The sequence below is a fragment of the Bos javanicus genome, chromosome 26 (assembly GCF_032452875.1).
Source record: "Bos javanicus breed banteng chromosome 26, ARS-OSU_banteng_1.0, whole genome shotgun sequence".
Taxonomy (NCBI): domain Eukaryota; kingdom Metazoa; phylum Chordata; class Mammalia; order Artiodactyla; family Bovidae; genus Bos; species Bos javanicus.
Genome location: NC_083893.1, coordinates 507,164 through 513,243, shown reverse-complemented (window position 1 = coordinate 513,243; position 6,080 = coordinate 507,164).

Genomic DNA, 6,080 nt, shown 5'->3' with positions numbered 1-6,080 from the left:
GATTTATGGCCCAAGATGTGATCTATCCTGGACAAGGTTCCATGTGCACTTGAGAAAAAGGTGAAATTCATTGTTTTGGGGTGAAATGTCCTATAGACATCAATTAGGTCTAACTGGTTCATTGTATCATTTAAAGTTTGTGTTTCACTGCTAATTTTCTGTTTAGTTTATCTATCCATAGGTGTGAGTGGGGTATTAAAGTCCCCCACTATTATTATGTTACTGTTAATTTTCCCTTTCATACTTGTTAGCATTTGCCTTACATATTGCAGTGCTCCGATGTTGGGAGCATATATATTTATAACTGTTATATCTTCTTCTTGGATTGATCCTTTGATCATTATGTAGTGTCCTTCTTTGTCTCTTTTCACAGCCTTTGTTTTAAAGTTTATTTTATCTGATATGAGTATTGCTACTCCGGCTTTCTTTTGGTCTCCATTTGTGTGAAATATCTTTTTCCAGCCCTTCACTTTCAGTCTGTATGTGTCCCTAGGTTTGAGGTGAGTCTCTTGTAAACAGCATATATAGGGGTGCTGCTTTTGCATCCATTCAGCCAGTCTTTGTCTTTTGGTTGGGACATTCAACCCATTTACATTTAAGGTAGTTATTGATAAGTATGATCCTGTTGCTATTTACTTTGCTGTTTTGGGTTCGAGTTTATTGTTATTGTTTTGGGGTGGCCTTTCTGTATGCTGGAAGTTTGTGGTTCCTCTTTATTGTGGAAGTTCCTCCCTGTGGGTGGGGTTGGATGAGTGACTTGTCAAGGTTTCCGCTTAAGGCGTGTGTGCTTTCCCAGTCTATACTGATCAGGCTCCAGGTTGCTCTGTAAGGGAACTGTCTAAGGCAGGCCCTGGGTTGTGTGCACTTCCCAGGTCTAAGCTGCTCAGGTTCAGTTTCTCGAGTTCTCCACAAAGGCACAGACTTGGTTGGGCCTGCGTTTTGTGCCTTTCCCAGGTCTGAGCAGCTCAGGCGACCAGGTGCTTGGCGAGGACACTCCCCAGGTGGGGCGGTGCGTCTTATCACCTCCTCCCCCGCTTCCCAGCCGCTTGGTTTCCTGGGTGCATAGTGGGAATACTGTCTCAGGTGTGCCATATATCTCCTCTGGGGAGCTGATCTCTGGCTGCCCTCCTGGTGGATGTCAACCGTCCAGGATCCCAGGAAGACTTAGTTAGCAACTAGGAGCCTGTTCGCAGTTTGGTGGAGGATGCCCTCTTAGGGGTCGAGTTTGCCCCTCACATTCTGGCTCTGGCTGTCACCCGCATGCCTCTCTGCCTCTGGCAAGGAATGGGCCAGTCTGCAGCTGGCAGCTCTCATCTGGTATTTGCTCAGTCCTTTGTTCTGTGAGCGGCCCAGCAGTGCCTTAGGTTAGAGCTTTTTGAGGGAAAGTTCTCTCTCTCTCTCTTTTTCTCTCTCTCTTTCTCTGGCTATTCCAGTTTGCATTGCTGTCTCACGTTAGCTCCCTCAGGTTGCCCTCAGGGCATTCAGGCCTGGTTCTTACCCTAAGCAATGCAGCCTGCTCCTCCCTGTTCAGCCCCCGCTTGCTGGTGGTGGAAGCCAGTGTCTGGGCTACTGGTCTGCTGGGAGTTGCTGTTAGGCATATAATCTGTGGGTTTCATTTATTTGTTTATTTTTCCTCCCAGTTATGTTGCCCTCTGAGATTCCAAAACTCCTCACAGACCAGCCGGTGAGAGGGTTTCCTGGTGTTTGGAAACTTATCCGCTTTTACAACTTCTTCCCTGTGATGGGTCTCCATCCCTAACTCTTTTGTCTCTATTTTTATCTTTTATATTTTGTCCTACCTACTTCCAGAGACAATGGGCTGCCTTCCTGGGTGCCTGGTGTCCTTTGCCAGCATTCAGAAGTTGTTTTGTGGTATTTTCTCAGTGTTCAAATGATCTTTTGATGAATTTGTGGAGGAGAAAGTGGTCTCCCCATCCTATTCCTCTGCCATCTTAGGACCACACCTTAATTTTATATTTTGAATGCAAAGTTATTTATACTTTGATTTATCTTTATAAGGGTTTATTCATTTCAGAGGTATTAAAATACATTTTAAAATTGCCCTTAAAGTTTAGTACTGACTGGGAATTACCTGATTGTCCAGTGATCAGGATTCAGTGCTTTCACTGCCATAACCTGGGCTGTTCCTGATTGGGGAACAATACTCTGCAAGCTGCTGGCATGGCCAAAAAAAAAAAAAAAAGCTTAGTATTGGTTGATTGCCTCCACAATACACAATATATGGTTATAGCATTTTACTCATTAGCCTTCAGATCAGATCAGTCATTCAGTAGTGTCTGACTCTTTGTGACCCCATGAGTCGAAGCACTCCAGGCCTCCCTGTCCATCACCAACTCCTGGAGTTTACTCAGATTCACGTCCATCGAGTCAGTGAAGCCATCCAGCCATCTCATCCTCTGTCGTCCCCTTCTCCTTCTGCCCCCAATCCCTCCCAGCATCAGAGTCTTTTCCAATGAGTCAACTTTTCACATGAGGTGGCCAAAGTACTGGAGTTTCAGCTTCAGCATCATTCTTTCCAAATAAATCCCAGGGCTGATCTCCTTCAGAATGGGCTGGTTGGATCTCCTTGCAGTCCAAGGGACTCTCAAGAGTCTTCTCCAATACCACAGCTCAAAAGCATCAATTCTTCGGTGCTCAGCTTTCTTCACAGTCAAACTCTCACATCCATACATGACCACAGGAAAAACCATAGCCTTGACTAGACGGACCTTTGTTGGCAAAGTAATGTCTCTGCTTTTGAATATGTTATCTAGGTTGGTCATAACTTTCCTTCCAAGGAGTAAGCGTCTTTTAATTTCATGGCTGCAGTCACCATATGCAGTGATTTTGGAGCCCAGAAAAATAAAGTCTGACACTGTTTCCACTGTTTCCCGATCTATTTCCCATGAAGGGATGGGACGGGATGCCATGATCTTCGTTTTCTGAATGTTGAACTTTAAGCCAACTTTTTCACTCTCCACTTTCACTTTCATCAAGAGGCTTTTGAGTTCCTCTTCACTTTCTGCCATAAGGGTGGTGTCATCTGCATATCTCAGGTTATTGAGATTTCTCCAGGCATTCTTGATTCCAGCTTGTGTTTCTTCCAGTACAGCGTTTCTCATGATATACTCTGCATATACGTTAAATAAACAGGGTGACAATATAACTTGTTGTTAGCCCTGACGAACTCCTTTTCCTATTTGGAACCAGTCCGTTGTTCCATATCCAGTTCTAACTGTTGCTTCCTGACCTGCATACAAATTTCTCAAGAGGCAGATCAGGTGGTCTGGTATTCCCATCTCTTTCAGAATTTTCCACAGTTTATTGTGATCCACACAGTCAAAGGCTTTGGCATAGTCAATAAAGCAGAAATAGATGTTTTTCTGAACTCTCTTTTTTTTTTTTTCCATGATCCCAGAGATGTTGGAAATTTGATCTCTGGTTCCTCTGCCTTTTCTAAAACCAGCTCGAACATCAGGAAGGTTATGGTTCATGTATTGCTGAAGCCTGGCTTGGAGAATTTTGAGCAATACTTTACTAGCATGTGAGATGAGTGCAATTGTGCAGTAGTTTGAGCATTCTTTGGCATTGCCTTTCTTTGGGATTGGAATGAAAACTGACCTTTTCCAGTCCTTTGGCCACTGCTGAGTTATCCAAATTTGCTGGCATATTGAGTGCATCACTTTCACAGCATCATCTTCCACGATTTGGAATAGTTCAACTGAAATTCCATCACCTCCACTAGTTTTGTTCATAGTGATGCTTTGTAAGGCCCACTTGACTTCACATTCCAGAATGTCTGGCTCTTGGTGAGTGATCACAACATCATGATTATCTTGGTCGTGAAGATCTTTTCTTGTACAGTTCTTCTATGTATTCTTGCCATCTCATCTTAATATCTTCTGCTTCTGTTAGGTCCATACAATTTCTGTCCTTTATCGAGCCCATCTTTGCATGAAATGTTATCTTGGTATCTCTAATTTTCTTGAAGAGATTTCTAGTCTTTCCCATTCTGTTGTTTTCCTCTATTTCTTTGCATTGATTGCTGGGGAAGGCTTTCTTATCTCTTCTTGCTATTCTTTGGAACTCTGCATTCAGATGCTTATATCTTTCCTTTTCTCCTTTGCTTTTCACTTCTCTTCTTTTCACAGCTATTTGTAAGGCCTCCCCAGACAGCCATTTTGCTTTTTTTTTTTTTTTTTTGCATTTCTTTTCCATGGGGATGGTCTTGATCCCTGTCTCCTGTACAATGTCACAAACCTCCATCCATAGTTCATCAGGCACTCTATCTATCAGATCTAGTCCCTTAAATCTATTTCTCACTTCCACTGTATAATCATAAGGGATTTGATTTAGGTCATACCCGAATCATCTAGTGGTTTTCCCTACTTTCTTCAGTGTCATTCTGAATTTGGAAATAAGCAGTTCATGATCTGAGCCACAGTTAGCTCCCGGTCTTGCTTTTGCTGACTGTATAGAGCTTCTCCATCTTTGGCTGCAAAGAATATAATCTGATTTTGGTGTTGACCATCTGGTGATGTCCATGTGTAGACGCTTCTCTTGTGTTGTTGGAATAGGGTGTTTGCTCTGACCAGTGCGTTCTCTTGGCAAAACTCTATTAGACTTTGCCCTGCTTCATTCCGTATTCCAAGGCCAAATTTATCTGTTTCCCCAGGTGTTTCTTGACCTCGTACTTTTGCATTCCAGTCCCCTATAATGAAAAAGATATCTTTTTTGGGTATTAGTTCTAAAAGGTCTTGTAGGTCTTCATAGAACTGTTCAACTTCAGCTTCTTCAGCATTACTGGTTGGGGCATAGACTTGGATTACTGTGATATTGAATGGTTTGTTTTGGAAAGGAATAGAGCTTACCAAAAATTGGAGTCAAAGCACACGTGGGAGTAAAGAGCATCCATGAAAATGCAGCTCACCACCCTGTCCTGACCACCTGTAGCAGAGTAACCAACACAAAGGCTCTGACTTCTGCTGCCCTGGCCTTGACATATGCTGGAGTCCCCAGGTTGGAGGGGAGGGCTGCGCTGCAGGGTGAGGAGCAGATGGTTTCTCCCCACTGTAGCCCCACTGGGACCTCCCCGCAACCCCCTGGAGCCGGACCTCACTGGGTATGTGGTCACTAGCAGTCCACCATAGGCAGCGGGCTTCCTTGTAAGGGAGGTTGTCCTGCCCAAAGACCCAGCTCCAACCTCTGCTGGACAGAATTCCAAGGGCTGAAGAGAGTGATGGAGGAGCAGTGGCGACACCCTGGAACAGACTCCTTCCCTTCCAGCTCAGCCAGGGATAGCAGCAGGTTCTCAGCCAGGTGGCTGTGGCCGGTGGGGAGGCCTTTCTCCAGCAGGAACCCATCCGGGTCCATGGACAGCAGGTGGAACATCTCGCAGTCACCTGGCAAGGTCTGCTTCCAGACTTGCCTTTGGCTGTCTCGGCCTGTTCTTCCAACAGCTTTTCCTTCTCTTTATCGCGGCATGCCTCAGGCCAGGTCTTCTCCAGTAGCTTCTCCAGGACCAGTGAGAGGTAGCCAGGCTCTGGCTGCGCACCATGGCCTCAGGTGGCTTCTCTTCACCCTGCCTCCTGGGGATGGAATTCCGGACCCTCCATGTTGGCAGGTACTGCACAGGTGCTGCCTCCCACCCTTCTCTTTGGTGTGCCCGACGTTGCTCTGGCGTGTTAATTTTATCTTTCTATTAAATTTATTTTAGTCTTGTTAATAAAGCTGTCTGCTCTTTGAGGGCGGAACACTAGCATGTCCACAGTCCATGTGCCTGCAGTGCACCTTGGCCACGATACAAGGTTCTCCATGGTTGCATGTTGGCTTCTCTGAAGTGGGACTGGAAAGTCTTCCAAGTTCTACTCCCTTGGCCAGGGCTGGGATTAAGGAGCCCAAACTCATTCTGCTTGTTGATCCAGGCCAAGGAGTCTGGAGACAAGTTGTTGGAACAAGGGATAAAGACTCTCGTCAGAAAGCTAGCTGACAGAAACGGCAGCCTCACCTGTCAAGAGCCATCTTCCATTTGTCCGAATGTGGGCGCCTTTATTTATAGAAGGGGGCAGGGCTTACTGTGG